This window comes from Chamaea fasciata, unplaced genomic scaffold (genome assembly GCF_029207755.1).
Source record: "Chamaea fasciata isolate MVZ Bird 193981 ecotype frontalis unplaced genomic scaffold, bChaFas1.0.hap1 SCAF_10, whole genome shotgun sequence".
Taxonomy (NCBI): domain Eukaryota; kingdom Metazoa; phylum Chordata; class Aves; order Passeriformes; family Sylviidae; genus Chamaea; species Chamaea fasciata.
In genome coordinates, this window is record NW_027094095.1 from 20,945,183 (window position 1) to 20,967,377 (window position 22,195).

At 39.9% G+C, this 22,195-nt stretch overlaps 1 protein-coding gene across 4 annotated transcripts in view; it reads left to right on the forward strand.

Moving 5' to 3' along the window:
- Positions 1-22,195, forward strand: part of ZZZ3 (zinc finger ZZ-type containing 3) — a 56,648-nt gene continuing 34,453 nt past the window's right edge. For 2 of the 4 annotated variants that reach the window (XM_066192614.1, XM_066192618.1), the window contains exon 1: positions 1-133. The gene's annotated coding sequence lies outside the window, so the exon portion shown is untranslated. Of the gene's footprint in view, positions 134-566; positions 597-3,493; positions 3,516-22,195 lie in introns of those variants that run through there. The other 2 variants (XM_066192616.1, XM_066192617.1) reach the window with 2 other exon arrangements.

The following is a 22,195-nucleotide window of genomic DNA, read 5'->3' on the forward strand; positions in this document are numbered from 1 at the left end:
GAAGCGGAAGGAGCCGCCGCCGCGCTGAGGGGAGCAGGCGCTGTGCGGAGCCGCCGCCTGGTGCGGGCGGCACGGAGGGAGCGAGCGGCGCGCGGGGCCGCGCGGCCCGTCCGCGCCGAGGAGCGGGCGGCAGGTGAGGGCCCGGCGCGGCGCCGGGGCAAGGGGCGGGGGGGGGGGGGGGGGGCCCGGGCGGTGCCGAGTTCGGAACCCGCGCGGGGAGGGGGAAGGAGGAGGAGGGAGCGAGCGGGGGAAGCCCCCACGTGACCAGCGCGTGCGGGGAGGAGGTGGCGGCTCGCGCGCCCCGTTCGAATCAGCTGGCCCGCGGTGGCGCCTCCCGCGCCTGCGCGGCGGCCCCGCCTCCCCCCCGGCTTTACGTGTGCGCGCGCCCGGCGCGGCGGGCCCGAGGCACGTGCGCGGCGCCGCGGCCGCCATGTTGTGTCTGGGCCGCGCGCGGGCACTGTGCGCGCGCGCGGGCCGGGCCGCGGGAGGCGGGGGCAGGGGGCGGGCGGGGAAGGACGGCGGGAAGTCTCGCGAGGTCGCGCGGCCCCCGCGGGAGCGGGCCGGGTGCGGGATGGCGGCGGCGCTGGGCGCGCTGGGTAATGGTACCGGGCCGGGGGCGGGACCGGGACCCGCCGCCCCTCCCGCCGGGGAACGGGCGCTCGGGAGCGGGCGGGGCGCGCGCCCCGGGGAGCGCCGCTGGCTCCGCGCCGCCGCCTCTTCCCCCCGCCCCGGCCCTGCCCCGCCTCACCTCACATCACCCCGTGCCTGCCCCGCGGCCGCCCCCCCCTCCCCTCCCCTTCCCTCCCCGCCCCGGGCTCTCCCCGTCCCGCCGCTTCCCTCGCGCCGCCCCGCCCCCGCCCGCGGCCCGCCAGGCGCGGATGCCCCGCGGAGCCCCGCGGGCTGTCCCCGCTGTGCCACCCCCGCGCCGCGTGTCCCCGAGGTCCCGGCGCTGCCCCGGCCGTGCGGCGCCCGTGGCTGCCGGCCCGTGTTCGCACCCGGAGCTCCCGGGCCCTTCCTCGGCCCCCGGCGGTGTCCCGCCGGCCCGGCCTGCCCTGCACCCCTGGGTGCAGGGTGTGTGCTGTGCTGCCCCAGCGGCGCCGGCCCCGCAGGGACCGGGGCGCTGATGGTTGAGGATGCAGGGCTCCAAAAGAGAGCTCCTTAACATCCCAAGTCTGCTCTCCATGGAGGCTGTGATATATCCTCCCGTCGCATCGCAAACTTGTAACATACAGTTCTGTTTTCTCTTGTATTTAGAAAAATTATTCCAGTCGTATCCAAGTGTCCCAGCTGAGCAATATTCTCTTTGTCTCCTAATCCTGATCTGTTTTAAGGGAGAGCATATGGTTCTTTTTCCTTACGGTGTTTTGTATTCTGTCCTTGTTATTATCCAGTAACGTTGGCAGTTTTCGTAGTCTTGGAGTATTTTACTAATCTGGTTCTAGGCTAACACATAACAGAGAGTAAATTTTTATAAAGGAATATGTTCTTGAGGCTTTGGCGTTCTGAATTTTATTTTGTAGATATGTTTCCAGTTATTATTAAAGAAAATCTGTAGTAATTCTTCCATGGTTGAACATACATTTGCATGTTTTCCATTGATATTGTCATTATGCTATACTAATCACTACGTAGTGATTGTTTGCTGAGGCTTTTAAGTGAAGCTCTACGTGTGCCCTGTATTTTACATTAAGTACTGACTTGTGCAGCCTTTTAAGAGCATGCTTTTTGGGTGTATTTCTGACCTATGGTTAGATACTTGCTTCCCGTCCTAGCTGCTCCAAGGACTGGTCATCTAGTAGGGACTGGTAGGTTTGGGATTAGGAAAATGTGATTCTTTATATAAGCAAGTGTAGCTTTTCAGAAAAGAAGTTGACAAGGTACTGTTGTGGTTTGTTTTGAAGCATCTTTTAATCTTACTGTACTGTCTTTTGGATTAATAGTAGTAATATTTGCTTAATCAGAAATGGAAAAAAGTGTAAGGAAAAAAAAAACCTCCATGGTGTGTGTTAAACAGCAGGAGAGAAAAATTAATCTCTTTAAAGAGTATGTGGGAAAATGTTCAAAAAATAACTATCAGGTGAAAATTGTCACTCTACTGAATAAATTTCCCATTACCTTAGAAGGGCTTAGCTTGAGTCAGCTTGCCATGTGACTTCTAGCAAGTCATTAAGAACTTAACTTTGGTTTCAGGCTTTTGCCAGGACTGTCATGTTTATTCCATAAAAAAAAAAATAAATTCTAAGCCTTGAGTTTACAGGCTTGAATTTAAAGGCTTTTTGTGAAGGAGTGTTATGCAGTGCCGCCGTGTGTGTCAGTAAGGAGCAGCAGTGAATGACCTTACACTGAAATACTGCTGATAATTTATGGTTTTGGTTGTTTAGTCTGTCAGAGGTAGTTGTTGCAATTCTCAGTTGTACCACTGTTAACTGAAATGATTTTTCCTTTGCCTTGCATATTCCCGGCGTATAATTACAAAGTGAGAGGCTATTTTAAATAGCTTAGTTATTGAGGTATTTAGTGATGGAGCTCAATCGTATGTCTTGTCTCATCACTTTTAACATTTCTGGAAAAAGAGAAATAGCAAAGAGGATTCTTTGGCTCGGTGTTATTATGGATTTAATGTGCAAAAATAAACTAGACCTTTATTTCACAGAATTTGGGAATGTGTCCTAATAAGGGCTTTTGTTCTACAGCTGAGCAGCATGTGACTGCTCTGATGTTTATCAGTGTTTCTAACATACTTGTGTAGTGAGATTACACAGTGAGATAGGCTGTCCATGGCCTCACACACAATGAAAGCTTTACACTCCCACTATTTCCAGGAGACTTTAAGTTCTGGTAGGGTTTTGTTGGTTGGCTGGTTTGGGGGGTTTTTTTGGTCCATTTGTCTGTATCTGCTTCTTCCAGATCATTTTAGGTTAACTTCTGGTCAATTATAGTTGTGTGGTTGATACAAAGTGGAAAGACTTGTATTCTGCTTTTTTGCCATCAGAGAAATAAGAAATGTGTTTCTTAATGTTCCTAAAAGTACTTGGAAGCTGGAGCTGGAGTCTGCAGTCTGCCCTGCTTCCAGTTGTGCTTTTTTTCTTGTTTAGTGTTTTGTATTTTTCTTTTCCTTCTTCTTTTAAATTACCTTTCACATTTCCAAATTCCCCTTTAAGATCTCTTGAGCTAATCTATTGAAGTTTGCTTTGTTTTGGTTTTCCCAAAGTATGTGGGAACTGCTGATACAGGTCTCTCTGGTCTTAAGGAATCAGATTTGCAAGAGAGAATTTATTCATCAAGTATTTGGCACTTGCATCCATGTATATAAATTGTACTCACTGTTCTAGAAATGTGGTACTGTAGAACCTATTGTTCCCTTTCTCTCAGATTGGTTTAAAACTGCTTGAATTATTCCAGACAGATATTTGTAGACCTTGTCCTTAAAAACCTTGAGGAAGAAAAACTCTGGCACTTGTGTAGGCGGGAGTGAAGTTGCAGAAATTGAGAAACTTTCTCACTTATGTAGTAAGGTGGGTTTTTTGGGTTTTTTTTTAGTTTCCAAATTAAGTGTTCTTTGCTGGAAGTCAAGCTGCTGCTGATAAGAATTTGCTCCTGGTAAACTTTAACACTTCAGGGTGTATTGTTCCAGTTCTAAGTACACTGTAAATATGGTTTGTGGCTGAAAAACTGCTGTGTTTGTAGAGGAACCATCATGGTAGGTCCAGTTTTCTGAGAACCTTCCTTCTGTTTGAGTAGCTCTAAAAGACACTTCTAAAGTGTAGAGCTGAACATTAAATGTTGTGTTCTTACTGGCCACTTGTGTTTCAAGCAAAAACACCTTTAAAAGGATTCCCTTTTGGAGTGCAGCTTTGTAATCAAAACACCTGGGGTTTGTAGCGTAGTAGGTTGATAACTTTTACATGGTTTGTGTTGAAAATTTGAGTATTTATTAACAGTTTTGCATTTAATGGCTTGCTTTCCCTTTACAGGCAATTGGTTGTGTCTTCTTGCGAAGGCTGAGTAGCTTAACTTACAATAACTGTTCTTTAAAGTTACTTCAGTGTTCTGATGCTTGTAAATGAATTCAGTTGAACATAGAAATCCATAAAGCTCAATGATTCCCCCCTCTGCCCTGTGGAAGCACAGTGGGATCATTCCCTCTGGTGGCAGAGTTCCTCCTGGTGTTGCTCATTTCCGCAGCTCCATCACCCACCCCATGGTTAAAGTTCTACCTGGCACCGAATTTCGATATTTTTGCTTTGCATACAGCTGACTGCTTTGTCTCTTGTTGTTTCTGAAAAGAGTTGATTCTCCTTGTAGCAATGTTTTAGGTTGCTGTTAGCTTCTCTCCAGCTTTTCTGGTCTTCTGAACCTCATCACAGGACATGGGATGTATGAACATGACATAGGGATATGAATGTTGGCAAGATGGACTATTTGATTGTCCAAGATTTCAAAGATGTTTTTAGTAGTTCAGATTTAAGTACAATATTTAAACACAAATGTTTGTTTTGATTGGAGGTGCACACATGCTGACAAAGTATCATTAGGAAGTGTAAAAGCTCATCTTGATATGTTGGTAGCACAGAAGTGGGATTTTAATAATCTCTTGTCATGAGAAGTAGCTGATTTTTTTGCCTAAAAAGGATGATTCTAACTTTGTTTAAAACACTTCAGTTAGAAAATTTGAAAGTCGGAGAGGCGTGTTCCTGAGAGTTTACCTGTCGATACGTAAATTATAACGTCCTGCTTTTTGCTGATGTTTTAGTTTTATTAGCATATATATATATATATATATATATATATATATATATATATATATATATATACATGAAAGCTGAATTTTTCAGAGCTAGTGGTGCAGGGTTTTTTGTGTGAATTGAAGTGTCTCTAGTTTAGGAAGGAAAAACAGGGAGATAGCCCAAATTGCAAATTGGAGGAGCTATGCAACTGGGTTACTATGCCACACAGAAATGAATTAAAGAGAGAGGAGAGTGACAGAACCACCCGTGTATGTTTGTGTTTGAAACATGCTCTGCCTGTGCAATAGTGTTGAAGTTAGGAATGTTATCTCCACAGCCAAGGAATCTAGAAACATCAGCGATAGATACTGTCAGAAAAGTTTTGCCATGCTGCTTAATTACTTATTAAATAAATGCTTTAAGATCATTTCAGGTTAAAGGCATGGGTGTGTCTTGTGCAGTTGTATTTTCTGAATTTATTCCTGTTTATTTTTTCATTCTGTGGCCTGGGTGATAGAACAAAGCAGATTTACTAATTGCCTGACAGGACAAATCTGGGAGGGAATACAAGCATTCATGAGAAATAGTCTTGGAAGACTGGATGGGTGACCTGAACTGTATGGGATGCAGTTCAGTAAAGAGAAACACAAAACAGGACCTTTGGCTAGAAAGAATAAATTTAAATATGAAAAACACTTGTCTGGGCAGCAGTTCTGTAAATAAGCAGCTGTATCACAACAGGAACACCGTGGGGTGGTGACAATTCTGTGAAAAGCCAGGAGCCTCACTGGGGTTTGTGGACAGGATCCTTTTTGCCTGTGGGAGGGAAGTTGCTCTGCAGTGCTTAGTGTCAGGCCTGGGATAATGCAGTGTCTCTGTTCTTGTTACTCTGCTCCAAACAGATTTGCACCAGCTGACAGTATTTAGAGGAGAATTGCAATAATGACCTTTAAGGAAGGACTGAAAGAATTGTACTTGTTTAGTCTTTAGCAGAGGTAGGAGACGTAATAATAGGCTTCAAATATGGTAAAGTTTGTAACAGAGAATAGTGTAAGAAACTGTTCTCTCTAGGTGGGATACGAAATAATAGTCCTAAAGAGCACAGAAAGAGATTTTGATGTCAGGAAAAACTTTCCAGCTCCAGGAAAGATGATCTGTCCAGGACAGATAATCACAGGGTTCTATATCTGAGGGAAGTAATGGGATATCTATTGCTGAAAGTGCTCTAGAAAAGGTTAAATAACCTCCTTTTAGAGGTGATTGAGGTGTAGTTTTCTGTCCTTGGCGTAGAAAGTAAGATGACTGTGTAGCATTAGATCTTCCCTCATTTTTTGATTTTTGTAATATTGCTGGTCATGGTTTAAAAGTAAAACAACAAAACAACATGGTGGAGAAAAAAAAATAGTGATGTAACAGTTGTAGGATTTAGCAAAAAAGCCTCTACCAAATATATTCATTAAAGGGTTTTTATAAAGTATTTTTTAATCCATCTGTAATGTAATATAGAAGATAACTTCAATAGAGCCTTCATTGTAGATTTGATATCTTCGACTTGTCTTTAGGTGGTTTTAGTGATCCAGAGGAAAGAAACTGAGCTAGACTCCAAGTCTTTCAGAAGACTTCATTCAATAGAAGCAAAGCTCAGAAGATAAATTCTAATGTGCCAGGGAGTGGCTCTAAAGTAGCCATTGCAGGCTCTAAAACAGAGCACACCATGCAACTTCACCTCTGTAAAACTGAGATTACAGTGAATATCTGAGACATGCGTGTTGAGGGTTAGTCACCACTGATAAAGCCATAAGGTTCCTGAAGGGTTTGTTACATAAATATATTGTTATTTAAATTCGGTTTGTGTTCCATGTATTAGGAATAGATTTCAGTCTTTCATGCCCATTGCTATGTAGTAGCAGTATAAATAAGCTTGAACAGAAATGTATCCTGTCTATTACAGAGACCAGTTTTAGACAAAATTTTTCCTTTGGGACTCTTATAGGGGATTTAAAAATACTTGATTAAACTGGAAGAGCCAACCTTGACATGATTTAAATGCTTTAAAGCTTTTAGAGTTAGAAGTACTGAAAAATTTGATAGAACTTTTGGAACTAAATTAAGTTTAATGCTTTATTCTGCATTTTTTCTATTCAAAATCAACTGCCTACATGGCATGTGACTTTGTTCAAGCATTTCTGATTTTTGAAATTTGACAAAGCTGCCTCAGGGTTAAGGGCAAGTGAAGGATAGGCTTTGTGTCACAAATGTCTGTGCTCTGGAAAGGGTTAAAGGGAAACAAGTGTCACATTCCCAACAATTTAAAAAGAGCATAGAGGATTAACATAAAATGATGCTTTCAGTCTATTATAGCTTAATTGTAATTAGACTTTTAGTGCATTCTTCCATCTCACCAGTTATATGGATTAAACTTGATGTGTACTTTCACTGCACAGGCTATCGGCATTATCTTTGTTATAATTGATGGGAAATTGTGACTAAACCAGTGAGAAACAAAGTGTTGGTAACTAACAGGGCACTGGGTTTAGATCCTGGTGTTGTGTTTGCTTACATACACCTGGAAGTCAATAAAAGAAGAATGTAAACACCGTTCACCATATTAGATTGATGTCAGAAAAGGAATTTGTTCCCTTTCTCAAGTACTTTAAGTCTTCCGGGGATTTTCCTTCTGTGTATCACTGCAGTACAGAGGCTTTTTTGTAGCCTGCTACAAAGGAATCGTGGTATCTCATGTAGTCAGGGCACAAGGGCTGAAGTCTTAGGCAGAGGCAGATGCACCTGTTCCCTGAGCTCCACCTGAAGAGCTGAACTGAGGTGCCATTGTCAGACACCTGGAAAAGGCAGCTTTAACCTGGAGTTTGGAGAGGCACGTCCTGCAAGGGTGACTGGAGTGGTGTAGAGGTGGTGACTGATCAAAGATTTGGAGTAGAAAGCTGTTAACATTTCAGCTGTTAACATTTCAGCTGTTAACATTTCAGCAAACAAACGACATATTGTGGTTTGTTTGCTTTGGGTTATTTTCCTATTTCCAATGTAAAAAAAAAAAAAACAGCAACTTCAAAAATTGTACCTTACTAATAATTCTAAATTTAGAATATGTTAGTACATCTTTTGTACCCATTATTTTTTTTCATTTACTTGTGCTTTCTATGTCCATGTCTTTAAAAGTCAGAGTATAAGTAGCAGCACGTTTTACTGGTTAAGGATACATGGTTGTATTGCTTTTGTTAGTAACTAATCTGTCTAATTGCCACTGGAAAAGATTTGACAATATTTCTGTGCCTTGCTATGCTGCCAGCACTGTTCTTTGGGGATTTCCTTAAAAGCTAGGCTTCAGGAAAAAGAAAGCTAACTAGATGTTCTCAGGTCTTCTCACTAGTCAGCATTCCTGGTTTTGTTTGGTTCAGGTCTGTTTATTTATTTAGCCCTGGGAAAATGGGCAAAATGAGAAGCCAGTGTAGCTTATGGGTTTTTTTTTATTTTCAGTGTTTTATTTTCAGTGGAATCGTGATGTTTATTGCATCAGTTTTCTGGAAATTTTGCTATATTCAGTGCATTCTAAAAAAGGCAGAAAGACTGAACAAAATCTTTATTCACAGAATTATTGTAGAGGCTGCTATAGTGCAATTACTTTTCATATGTGCGTGGATAGTTTTAAATCCATCTGTGGGTAAGTGGTTTCTGACAGAATAAAGTGTAGTTACATAATTTCTCTTAAGTGAGGTCAGGTGAAAATTTTTCTGGATCATGGGAATTCAGTGATCCTTTGTTAAGAGGATTCCTAAAATACTTGAGATGAAAAAGGTTCTTCACGTATCTGTTATCTGCCAACCAGTGCTGAATAGAACAGTGAGAAACATTCACTCCTGGTATGATGTCCTAGTGCAAATAAAACTTCCTGCACCTCTCCCATCCCAGAGTGAAGTCTTGACGTGTATATTGGAGGTCTGAATTGTTCAACCAAAGTGAATTTTGCAAATCCTTGAGAATCCTCTGTTCTCATAAATGGATTGCCTTTTTGGAGTACAGTTTGCTGTCAAGACCAGTCAGATTATACAGGTATACAGGAAGAGATTTGTTGCTGTTAAGATCTTGATAGGCAGTCCTTTGTTCTTGTTCTGACTACACCTCAAAAAAAACCCAACGCAAACAAACAAAAAACCCACCCAAACAACCCCACCCACACCAACAGTACAGGTAACAGATTTCTTCTTAATACAGATGAATTTCAGTTACATCTGTCTTGATCTGAAAGTATCTCTGGTTAGTTCCAGCCCAGAAGCAGTTTTATTGGAAATTCACCTGTTACATGGAGGATTATTTTTCCCTTCGATCAGCATTCTGAACATAGAGAGAGAATGTTTTGCCTCTCTTTTGTGTTCTGGAGGTAAAGGCAGGCCAGTTACTGTCATTTTATCCCTTGTGACTCATGTCTCATTGATTTTCCACTTGAGAGGCAACTCTGGTGATCAGACCTTTGTGTCCTGCTTTTAGGGTGTATCTCATAATTGAATTAGTTGCAGTTAGATCAGTTACCCTTTTAAAACACTTCTCAGATTGTTTTATGTCTATATTTACTTGGCCAAAGAAATTCCCTCAAAGAAACCATCCCAAAAGGTCAGGAGACTCTCTGTGAGAAACAGGAGAGCTCTGCAGAAGCTTACTGTGTAATATTCTTGGTCCCGTTTTCAGTTTTGATTCATGTGTCACTACGGCTTTGTTATATGACTTGGACCAAATAATCATGTGGACATTTCTTCTCATGCTGTCTGTTCTGTCAGCAGGCCTGATCTGCAGTGGCATGAGCTCCAACTCAAGTTCTGTTTCTCTCCCTTTAAATGGGCCCTTCCTTTGTGTGGGCTGTAGTGTAGCTTCCCTGGTTGGTTCACTCCTGCAACTGCCTTGAAACAAAAGTTTGCTTTTCTAATACTTAAAAATTAGCTTCTGTTGAATTGTGGACAATTATTGCTTTTTTGACCTTCACTGACCATATTTCCATGATGAGATGTCAAGAAGAGCCATGGGGTTTGAATCAATAACAGAAAAGAATACAGAAAGTTTGCAGGGTTGTTGTTTTTTTTTTTTTTCTCCTCAGATGCCTCTTTTTGTGCCTTAGATTCTGTTAGTGATGACTTGCATCAGCTGGATTCCAGTTAAGTTTTCAAGAGAATTTTAACAGATTTATATTAAAGTGAACAGTTAACCACAATGAAAATGTAAATGTAAAAGATGATGCTCTGACCTCTGCTGTGTGGAAACAGACATGAAGAATGTTTCCCCAGCATTCACAATTCCAGAATAATACAGGTTTTAGCTGGGCAGTACAGATAGATGGAAACAATAACCTGCTGGAATTAGTTCCTGTGCAGCAGTTAGAAAATATTTTTATCCTCAGCATGGAAGTTTAGAGTTCCTAGATAAGAGGAGTAGCTGTGCTACTTAGGCTTATATAGCATAAGGGAGAGTGTGAGAGCAGGGCTTCACATTACAGCAAACCCGATCCAAGGGCTGTCTGTCACCAAAATACAAAGTCGTGGGCCCTGGTTTCCACTGGCTCCTGTGCTCCTTTCACCATTACAGTGAGCCTGTCTAGGAAGCTAAACTAGAAGAAAAATGAGTCTTTTGTAAGGACTTGTGTTTTTCAAATCAGCTCACTGTGTGCTCGGATTGAATACAAAAGCAAATCCATGGGAAAAACAGGAATGATGTGCCTGAGAGTTACAGGGGAGTGGGGTTGTAGATTAAATAGATAAAATCACTTAACAGTAAATGAAACCTCACCTGGGAAGTCTTGTTGCAAAATTAAAGAGAGAATGATTGAAGGCTCACCACCAGCCTATGAATCCACCCTGTTGATAAAGGAGTGGGAATGTAGATGGGTGTGGTTTTGATTGCTGCGATAGGAAGGTGGAGGGAAAACGGTGTCTAGGACAAAACAGTAACGAAGGAAATGCTTTTTTGGGAAGTATCTAAATGGATGTAATAGGGCAGGGGCAGGGAAAGGACCATTGCAGTAGTTCAGATGCAAAATTACGAGATCCTTATGAGAGTTTCCCACTTGGAGTGACAGTGAAAACCTTTGGATATCGAGCCAGATGCAGAAAGAGGGCTCAGTCTGTAAAAAAGCTGTTTGCTGTCTTTGTAGCCTTCATTGTCAATGAATGAATTGTTAACCTTTGACATAGGCCCCTGGACTCGACAGTGTATTTTTAATTATGACTCTGTTACCTCACACACAGATTTACATTTTTATTTCCATAGTGGCTGTTTAAATACACATACATTGCAGAGTTGCTCCTTTCTTATCACTTAGAGCTAATTAAAAAAACGTTTTAATGTCTTCCTCAATTGAGCAAGGATAATCCAAGCTGTGTGCATGCAGAACTCAGAAAGGAAGCAGCACCCACCTTAGCTGGTGATTTAAGAGGGACATTTTAAGCCAAAATAGGCAGATGGTCATTTCAATTTTGATAAATACCGATAGTGATATTTCAGTAAAATTATTACAGTGATTGCAGGAAAAACACCCTCCTCTAGTCTAGCGGTGATACAAATCTGATGACTCTTTATTTCACCACTGTCTTGAGTCAGAAGAATCTCACAAAACTGAGCAAATGGGTATTAAAATAGAAACTCATTGTTAGGAATGTGAAGTAATGCATAAGAATAAAAGAACTTTATGCAAAAAAGCCCAACCCTGACTTGAAATCAGCTATTAGTGCTCAGGAAAGTCTTCTGATAGACGTTTCTGTAAAGCCATCAACTCAGTTTTCACTAGGTGTCAAAAAAAGTAAATAGAGTTGAGTATTAATAGAAAGGGGTCATGACATAAAATATTAACTATTCTGCAGTAAAAATCTATGACATACATAGGCCATGCTTCAGATCTGATTATCCCACACTGATCTGTCTGCTAGACTTAGTACAGAAAAGGGCAATAAGAATAATCAAAATTTGGGATAGGTTCTTTATGCAGAACAGCAAGGAGATAAACCAGATAAAGTAACCATTAATTCTAGGATCTTACAGCAGAGGTATGTCCTCAGATACTTAATTTTTAAAGGTAGGAGAGTTTTATGTAGGGTTTTTTTCCTGCTGTTCTCAAGGAAGGAATGTGTTTAATTGTTTATTGCCCTAGGAGAGATAATATGTCACTGAGTTATGAGGGCTTCGTGTGTTCAAGATACAGCAAAGGCTGCCTAGGAGAAGTATTCTTACTATATTTATTTTTCTTCTTTTATGACTACAGCATTGTGCTGTGAGTAATGCAGTTGTTCACAGCTGAATAATTTTGTACTTTTTTACAGAAATTTTAGATGTTCTTCAAGGTAACTGCCAGTCAGGGTTGGGGGTTTTCTTCTATAATATTTTTTAAAAGGTTAAGCAGTTTTATGGATGGTATATAAACTACATTAGTCAAGTTAATCCTTAATATTTCATGTCAGCTCTTCAGAGGTACTAAGTAAGGAATAAGCACAGCACTTGTTTTACTATAGTGCTTTAAATTCCTTAGAATACTTCGTAAAAACTGTGCCTTAGAAAGAGCCAGTAAGGATTTTTTAGGACATCACTGGCAAACGGCAAGTGATTTATTATTAAAAAGAACCATATATAGAGTCTTCTGCTCGATATCTTTCTAAATGTGAAAAAGTGAATCATTATGATTTCTGACTTTGTAACTGCTTTTATTGATTATTTTCAAATTCATACTCTAAAGACTCCAAACTGTATCTGTGGCATATTCAGAAAACTACTGGTCATACTGGTTTTGGTCTTGTAAGACATAAACGTTTGGAGTAAATATATCTCTGTAGCTGAATGTTTTGGAGGGATAAAGTAGGAAAGAAGTCAATTTTGTATTGTATTTGTATAAGTTGGTGTCTAAGCCCATAGTAAATAATGTAACCGTTTAGTCTAAGCTTTATCTGATGTCTCCAAATGAGAAGTTTCTAAATGTGTTGTCATTTGATACAGTATGTGAGCAATCCTGGTGTGCAGCTCAGAGACAAAGCAAGAACTTAACTGCAAGTGCAGGTTTTTTACTGCTGGGATGGGTTGGCCATTTAGGGAAGTGTCTGAACCCTGGCAATCTGCTTGTGTTTGCTCAGGATAGGTATGGAAACTACATAATTCACACTCTCTGACCCACCTTCTGGCAGCTTCTTTCTGCCTCCTGAATCTGTGATAAAATGTGCTGAAGGTAGAGGGTACATCTTTTTTTTCCTTTTTTCTTGTGCTTCGTGAAATTCTGTAGTGGCTGAACCTGGAAGTTGAAGAGCCTTTTAATGTTTCTTCAGTCCTTTAGCCTGATGTTACAGGGTACTTGCAGGGAATGGTAAAATGAGTTTCTCCTTTTTATTTATGGAAATAGATACTATCGAGACTTTTAGATACCATAACCAGACATGTATTTTTATATAAAAGGTTAAATGGTCTAATTGTTATTCTACTAAAATGTGGCCAGAGTTTGCTCTGAAATATTAAATACTCTCATAGTCATGAATCCTATTGTCCTGAGACAAAAGAGGAAAGTCAAATCTGTGCAAAATTACTTCAGTTTCAGAAAACTAAAATGAGGAAAGGCAAGATGCTGTTTAAAGCCTTGAAGTTTCATGTGTTTTATTAGGGTAGATGCAACTACAAACATACACCTTTTTTACTAGAGCTGAGTGTATGTTTGCAACATCTATGACATTACAGTTGCAAAGGCATGCTTTATGCATGTTGTAGCTTTCTGTCATCAGTAATACCATGAGGCTTTTTTTTTCATCCCTGAGAAAGTATATCTCAGGCAAAGTCAGAAAAACTGAAGTAGAAGGGGGAGCTCTGAGTAAAACACAAAAAATTTATTCTGCCAATAAAAAGAGTTAAAGTGATACAGAAAAAAGCCAGTTGAAGGCAGAATGGAGAAAGCGTTAAATTAAGTTGCTGTGAGAGCTGCATTGGGTATCTTACCTTGCCTTTTCTTTTTTCCCAGGTCTTTATACCCATTTGTAAAAATGAAAATACAGAATTCTCTTCTTACAAAAACCATCAGTGGGATAGCCTGAATATTAAAAATTTATGGGAGCTCAAGGGAAGACAAGGAAAGTTCATGGAAGAGAAATTCACTGAAGTTTAGAAAATAAATAGAAATCACATATGACTTAGGAGGACTCTGAGCTAAAAATATTTGGGAGCTGTAATGGTATTATACACAGAGCTCTTGCCTCACCATCTGCTTATCACGGCTGTTGGAGACTGAGCACTGACTGCAGAGATGTGTGGCTTTACTCTGTGTGAGAAGAGAGCCTTGAAGTTAATAATGCTGAGCATAATTGATTTGCATTTAAATTTAATGAGGAAGAAGTTTTGGAAGTGAATAGTCAATTAACATGCAAAGGGAATCAAGTGTCTCTGTGCATAGGTGACAGATACGCTCATGTGCTTAGGGAGTAATAGGTCTGTCCCTTTTGCTCTGTGAATGTAGTGCAGCATCTCTATATTGAGAGATCTTTACAAAGTCCTTGATAAAGTATTCAGCTGCTGGGACAGGGTAAGAGAATCAGAATGAATTTTTCACTTTGTGGCAGTCTTTCATTTTATGCTTGAACAGTGAGCATAGTTTTGAAAGTAAATTGGTTCATGTAATTGCAAGACATAGTAAACTGAGTGTTACAGAACAAAACCCTGACGAACAGTAAATTCAAAGCAGAATATCTGGGTATTCCTTATATCACAAAGTTGAATAAAGGAAGCCAAAAGAAAAGCATGTGTAGGGTAAACTGTAGTTGTATTTCAGCAGTGTGTTGACAGGTTAATGGTAGGTTTAGAGTAACAGTGTAAAGTCTTAGAAATGCTTTGAAATGCACTTTAAATCTATCAAATATGTATATTTAGCACGTTAATAAGATGCCTGGAGAAGAAACAGCTGATGCGTAGTGGTAGTCTATGAAAAGTTGTACTCTCCTGGCTTAGTCTTTCAAGGGAATAAATTTGTGACTTTGAAAGATCAAGAAAGTGGGAATGAGACTGTTTTGAACTTTACTGTGCAGGGGCTGTAGGAACTACAAAACCTATGAGTAAGCCTGCATCTAGATGAAAACGAAAGTGGAGCAAGCCTAAAGGTTCATTGCCAGTGGTCACAGGAACAGCAAAAACCTGTAGGAAAAGAACAAACAATTCCCTGCATTCTTACAGGGTAGTTACATTGGTAATTAATTAAATTTAATGCCTAAGTGTTCAAATGAAAAAAAATGTTCAGACTGAGAAAATAAGAGTAACGAAAAGGCTGAAATTTTAAATGTAAATGTAGGCTAGACAGAACTTCCTTTGTATTTCCAGTTGGTACTGTAAGCATAGGCCAGACAGAACACAGAAATTGTGGGAAATAAAAAGCAGCATATTGTTTATCAGTGAATGTGCTGGCCTACAGAGACCTGAGCACAGCAAGAGAGGAAAGCAGAATGGCAATCAGGTAAAACAAAATTACATGTGATGTGGTCATAGCTCTATTTGAATTATGTATATTAGACTACAAAAGTAAATTAGGCTTCCAATGTACTATTAAATCAACGAAATTGTGGCCAGTGATCCTGTCTGAAAGTAGTTGGATATGAACAGTAGCAGCTAGAAAAAGGTAATGTACTAGTTGAACTGGGAGCAGTCTTCGTTGGTGTTTTTTTAAATGAAGGCCTCTATTAGCAGTAGATGTGCTGTGATTAAAAGGAGGGGTTATGTGGTAGTGTTCTTAGTGCAGGTTTTGTTTCCTGTGCCTGAAAACAGGACAGCAGCAAAACAGAAAGCAGCTGCTCACTGCCCCTTTAGGAGCTCTTAAAAACCCCAGTTCTAATGCACTTAAAACACTTTCAGTGCTTGCCAGTGGAATCTCGCAAGCCAAGTCGACTGAAATATTCATAAAGTCTTCTTACTCAGAAAACATAACTGCAGCCTGAACATACAGTGAGAATATCAGGCTGTAGAGGTGTATTGAAACCTCTCTGCTTAACAAGCTCAGTGTCAGTTTCAAAGCAGAATTCAGAAAGCATCTAAGAGCAAACATTTTCCAGTGCCGATATCTGCAGTTTTGTCAGGATTTCCAAGGATTGGGAGAAAATTTGTCTGCCTTCATGTACTTCTGGGGAGAAAGGCACATTCTTGGTGTAGATGGTGCTGACATCCCGCTCACTGAGCAGGAGCTGCTCAGAACTGCTTTGAAAGACTGGGATGGCAAAGCTGTCACGTATGGCTAAATATGGCTGTAGCAGTTGTGCTGTGCATTAGACCAGACTGCAGCATGAGGCAATGAAAGTAAACAGCATCCTATATGGAAGGCAGAAGGAGGGATGGGTCTTTTTACTGATATCACTGTTTTGAGAACTGCCACAATATTGAGGTTCTAGCATGGCGTGCAGTACTGAAACATGTCAACAGCTGCAGCACCTCAGACAGTTTCTTTAGAAAATAGATGTTTCTCTGGCTGTTCACCAGAGAAATGACTTTGTGTAATACGATTTTATTAATATGTCAAAGTCAGTTGTAATAGAGCCACATGAGCATTTAAAACAGCTGGGGCTCTTAAAAATAACTGTCAGTCAAAAGTGGCATAAGGCAAGTCATGTACAGTTGGACACAATGATCTTAAGGGTCTTTTCCAGCCTAAATGATTCTGTGATTCTATGGTAGCAGGCTACTGCTGGGTTTAAATTCAAGTTTAAAGCATACTTGGCTTGTAAGCTTGTCCGTTACTTTGCCAAGCCCCTTGCATGTGAGAACTCGTGTGTGTGTGGTGGTGAGTGGTGCAATGATTATACACACAGGATCAGCTGGTGTGCCAAGGGATGCCTGGAATTCTGGGAGCATGAAAATGCACCGGGTGAGAAGACACAGCACGGCCACAGCTGTGACAAACTGCATTTTTTTTTTCCTTCATGGATTTTGGGATAGTTCTGCATGCCCTCCCTACCCCCAGTCTATCCAGAATATGTTTTAAGCATTTAGTGTGTGAGTGTGATTTAGATCAACGCTTTAGGTGTCCCTCTATTTGTTTACTATTGTCACTAATTATTATTTGAATCCTTAGGCCAACTTAGCAACCTCCCTAAATTTAGCTGAGAGTAAACATCTCAGAACTATAGAGAGCTTGCAGCTTTCACAGAAACTGTAGCCCCCTTTTTAAGGGGGATTTGAGCCCAGTAGTTACCTGCTGTACATGGTTTGCAAGCGGTCTAGTCAGTGCATGTATGGGTTGGAATTTGCCTCACCGTCCTTGGGGTTTGGAGATGGCCAGAGGCAGCAATATGAAATTTTTCAGAAAATTAAAGGTGTGATGGGATATGTGGCAGAATGGTGCCATGTTTAGGGCTACAAAGCCAGCCCACTGCTGATCTGCTTATAGAGTAATGTGTATCCCCTAGATAGGGGGAGAAGCCTCCATTGAGGCAAAAGCATTATCAGATGGAAAACAAGCGGTTAAAACAGTTTTCCTGAGTGTAGATAGCTGGAAAAACAGCCTTCTCACTTTCTGTTTCTTTGGGGAGTGAGGGCACATTTAAATTTTTAAAGAAAAATATAGAACAAAAACATTTTCATTCTGAAACAACAATTGAAAATATTTTACAGGAACTGTTGCATGCCTCACGTGTCCCTTTTCCAAACTGTGGGTTTGTATTTGCCTTACGATAATGCAGGAGCCCTTCAAAGCACAGCCCACACAGAGCACCTAGCTGTGTGTGTGTGGTACTGCTCTGAGCTGTACATCAGCCTTGTGAGGCTTATGGAGCTGATGCTGTGATTTTGCATATGAAAAGCTGTATTAATAGTTGCATTTCAAATGCATGCCATTGACTGAAAATCATCTGGGATAAAAATATGTTCTGGACAGTATTTCATAGAATATACACTTTTCAGTGTACTTTTTAAGGTAGTGTGTTTGTAGTTACTGTTCCAAAAATAAATCAGACATAGTAGTAATTTCCAGTGTAATATTCTACAAAAATGAGCAAACTGGTTTTTCCTGGGGCTTTTAAGAATAAGTAAAGCATTGATTTTCTCCATCAAGTTCCTTTTCATCTGTAAACTGCTAGCAGGATTATTAAGTACTTGATGAACTCTTACAATTGCAGCCTACCTATGGGAAAAAGCAATGTCTTTTTATGCTAGATATTTTCTGTATATTGTAATAATAACTTCTTCAGGGAATAAATAATAGTTTTCCAATTTATATAAAACTGTGTTCTGTGTTTAAAAGATTAAATATGATTGGAGTCTCCTAGAGAAACAGTTTGATAAATGGTTACTGTAATTAAGTTAGTGTAATTAATTTTATAATGAGCTTTTCAAGAACCTGTGTGATTTAATGTATCTCAAAGATGTTAGTCACGTGTTCTGGTAATCCTGCACAGGAGATACTCTTTGGATAACAGAACAGCTAATTAGCAATTGAATGGTTTCACATGAAAAAGGCCTTTTATAATTTAGAGTGGGACTTTCACCTAGGATGGAAAAGTGGATTGGGTAAGTGTGGTGATAAGGATATAGAGGGATGGCCAGTAAGTGAGGCTAAGTGTATTTTTTTTTACTGGGATGTAGAAGTTATTTACGTATTCTGGTTTTAATTTTCTTGATAATTTAATTGTATCAGACAGTAGTGAGTTTATTGACTAAATATTAGTAAAGTAGGTGCAGTAAGGCTATTTGCTTAAAGCTACTGTCTTTATTCAGGACAAGTGCAAATTGTACAAAATGATCATTTTTTGCATTTTTTGGTTAAGATGACATGCTAAAGATGAACACACCAGGTGATGCACTGAAGTGTGGAATCTGTTTTTTTGTTCCACCTTACAAAGTTCACATCTTCACCTTTTGTTGTGGCCATGTGATCCCATGCCTGTGCTGCAGCACACTGTCCTTTAATATGACCCACAGGAAAAATTGATTCATCTGGAGCCATCTGAAAAGAAAAGAAGAAAAGATGATATTTTCAACCCTGACCTATTTGTAGATTTATTTCAGAGTATAGTTCCACAACAGTTGTGTTGACAGAGTTGTCCCAGGTATTTGAGGCAGATAATTGGGATGAGTTCTGTGTGATGTGTGTAGGTGAGTTGGCACTAGATAAAATCATGGATTCTGCCTGTTCCTTCCAGTTACTCCCAGTTCCAGTTTTCCTTTTAGGCAGTTGTGATTTCTGTCTTCTAGCAGTTCTTCAGGATTTCCAGTCTCTCTCCATTCAGCATCCTCTCATTTTGCCAATGTAGCTGCTCTCCTCACCTGTGCATTCACATTTAGCATTCCCCTCAGCCTACCCTCATCACAGCTCCACCAGGATTTTTGTTCTCAGGCAAACACTTCTCAATGCCGAATCCTAATTTCTTACTCCAAAATATGGAGGAAGAAAACTTTTTTGAAGGAACAGTCAGATGTGTCTTAAGCAGCAAGAAGGGTTTAAAATAATTTCCATATTTGTGCACAGAAATGAGTAATTATTTTGACTGAGAATTCAGGAGAGAGACAGCAGGGTGGGAATATCAGTCTGAGGCAGATGCTTCAATGTATAATTTCAGCACAAACTCTAATTTGGCCAAGATACAAGAAAGTGAAAGCAGTTAAAATGTTTCAGGCTTTAAAGAGAAGAAATTTGATATAGTGGTTGCTTTTCTAGAGTTCTGCTGTAAAGTCACACTTGTACAATTCATATTTAGTTTTATGTGAAGTAATTTTGCAGTCTTGTCCTGGAATGTCTGGCTGGAAGAGGAGTGGTGCCTGTATCACACCCATCCTCCCAGTAAGTTTCCTCATGTAGGTAGCCCAGAAGAGTGAGCAATAGCAGTGCTGTCAGCAGTTTTGGTAGCACTCCTGAGTGGAAGGGGTGCAAAGGAGCAGGTGTACATAGTTGGTCATTGTCAGACAACTTTCTGGTCTGACCTTTTTTAGTGGCTTTAGAGAAAGAGTGAGACAGTGTTAGGAGAAGGTCGAGCTTTTGTTTGTTTTCATACATCCTATTATTTAAGTACCAATTCATTTTCCTTGCCCATTACTTTTGTGGGGTTTTTTTTCTTCCAGAAAGAAGTAGAAATAGCTTTCCACAAGAAGACTCTTTCTAAAGAATTTTTATCCTCTTATGTAAGAATAGGTTTGTCTAGCCTAGTGAACCCATCTCTTTTAAAGAAGAAAAACAACATATTGAACTCTCCATTATTGTTCTTTGCAGTTTTAGTTTTGAGTAAAACATTTCCCTTGCTAGTTTGTTTGGTTTTAAAACCTGTTGGCAATTTTTTTATATTATTCTATTATTTTCTTTTACTTTCTTTATTTAATCTTAGTAGCTTTCTATATATAAGGTTAATATAAGTAGTCCCGCTCTGATGGACTATATTTTGACCATATGTAATATAATCTTTCTGTGTCAGAGACAGCTGAAATCTCAGAATAACTCCAGTAACATCTATTAATTTTTATTGCATTTAAGCTTTTGTTATAACTTTAAGCTGCTTATTGCTACATATTATTTCAAGTAAGATCTTCATAATGTCTTTTGGTGAAGGTTATTTCTATCATTTGAAAGTACTGCTTGTTTTGATGTAATGTAGAATCAGAAGAATAAAATGCTTTTCCAGAAAACTGATTTCTTGCTAATGTAGTTCTGTGAAACTCAGTATGTGTGGGAAGAGATGCTGGCATACTCTAGATGTGATAGACTGCTGAATATAATTTGTTAAATGAAATTCATCCCTAATTTAGTAATACTACTTTGTTAGGAATTGATGTATTTTCTGTGTGAAGATAATCCAAAATCTTGATAATCTGGTGCCTGTGCAGATTCTCATTTTTTCAGAGGTGCTAATTTTTTAATCTTGGGGAAATACTTCTGTAAGGGATTAGATTCTGTTTGGATAAATAGCTGCTGCTTTAAATTTTTAAAAATGTACTGTTGTAAGTGACATTCCATTGCTCTGCAGAGAATTTAAGAACTGCTATTTTATACCACAGAGATCTGCCAGTTTTATTTATTTCTTTGGGCAATTATATATGTGTGTCACATTTGCTCTTGTAAATGGTATCTTTGCCAATAGCAGATACTGTCTCTGAAGTAATTTGGGGATTTACTGAAGTATGGTACTAGAGAGTGCTCCTGCTATCAGATGTCTACAAATGCCGTATCTGAACACTAGGAAAAATTTGAATCTATCACTGCAGTATTGTCACTGCGCACACTGATTGTTAGATGAGACTCAGAAGAACGAGAAGAGAACAGATTATTTCTCTTCAATATGAAAATGATTCATTATACTCTAGATCAGATGAACACACTATTCTGTTTTCTAGGGTTGAATTGTTTTGGAAGACTTTAGTTATTGCCCATTTTCATCAAATAGGGACATCAAACAACTATTGGAAACTTTTCTCTTGAAAAGTCTATTCTCCCCCACCCCCAGTACACAATTATTTTTGATTTGTTTAATGTTGTATGTAATGTTAATTTATCCATCTTAAGTTCCATAAATATAATCCCACCACAGTTATAGTAGAGGTGTCTGTTGCTTTGCTGGTTTCAGGTGGGGGGTGTACACTCAGTCTGTTCAGGTATTGTCTGCTTCTTTTCATTGTCTCTTTTTTAGCTTAGGGCCACATGGAACATACTTGGAACTGCATCCGTGTTTCTGAATTCCTTTAAACTTGGGCTCGTACTTGACTCTCACACAGTACCAATAGAATGCAGAAGAAAAAAGGTTATTCTGCCTATTTAGGAAGGGTTTTCCTCATTCTGCTGTCTTCAGCTGTTGGTTTTCGTCTCTATGTAAATTTGTTTCCTTTGTTGCCAGAAGTTTTCAAGCACACAGTTCAGCATTCAGTAGCTTTACTAAACAGGCTTGTGGTTAAGTTAAATAAAAATTCTAGCCTAATGTGAAAATGGTGTGTATTGGTAGAGTCTGCCTAAAGCTGAGTAAGTTTAAGGGTTCTTAAATGCAAAGATGCATACCCAGAAATACATCCTATGTTGTCATGAAATGCTTGATTGTATGTAAGATGTACAGACAGTTTCTGCAAGCAGTTGAACTGCATCTCACTCTGAAGATGGTGCATACTGATTAATGTGTGACTGTTTCCTGTATGATTTCAGCAGCAACATTTGCTCGCTGGCTTCTTACACAGGTCCTTCCCCACGAGAGACAAATTCAGAGTCCCTTACTTATTTCAGAGCATTGCATTCTATGTAACCTGTAACTTAGTAATTTTTAGTGGCCTCTGCAGACCACAGTGTGTTGTTTTTAGCTGATAGTCACTCTTCAAACTTTCAGTCTTCATTGCAGTATCCCAGTATTCTTCCTTAAATGTTGATGTGGTTCCCTGAAGAAAGGCTTTTAGACCTAAAAGCTTATTTAGTTTCCCTTGCACTCCTTATTGCAACTCATAAATAGCTTCTAAAATGAATGGTGTGCAAAACATTACATTACTCTTTCACTGAATTTCTCTGCCAC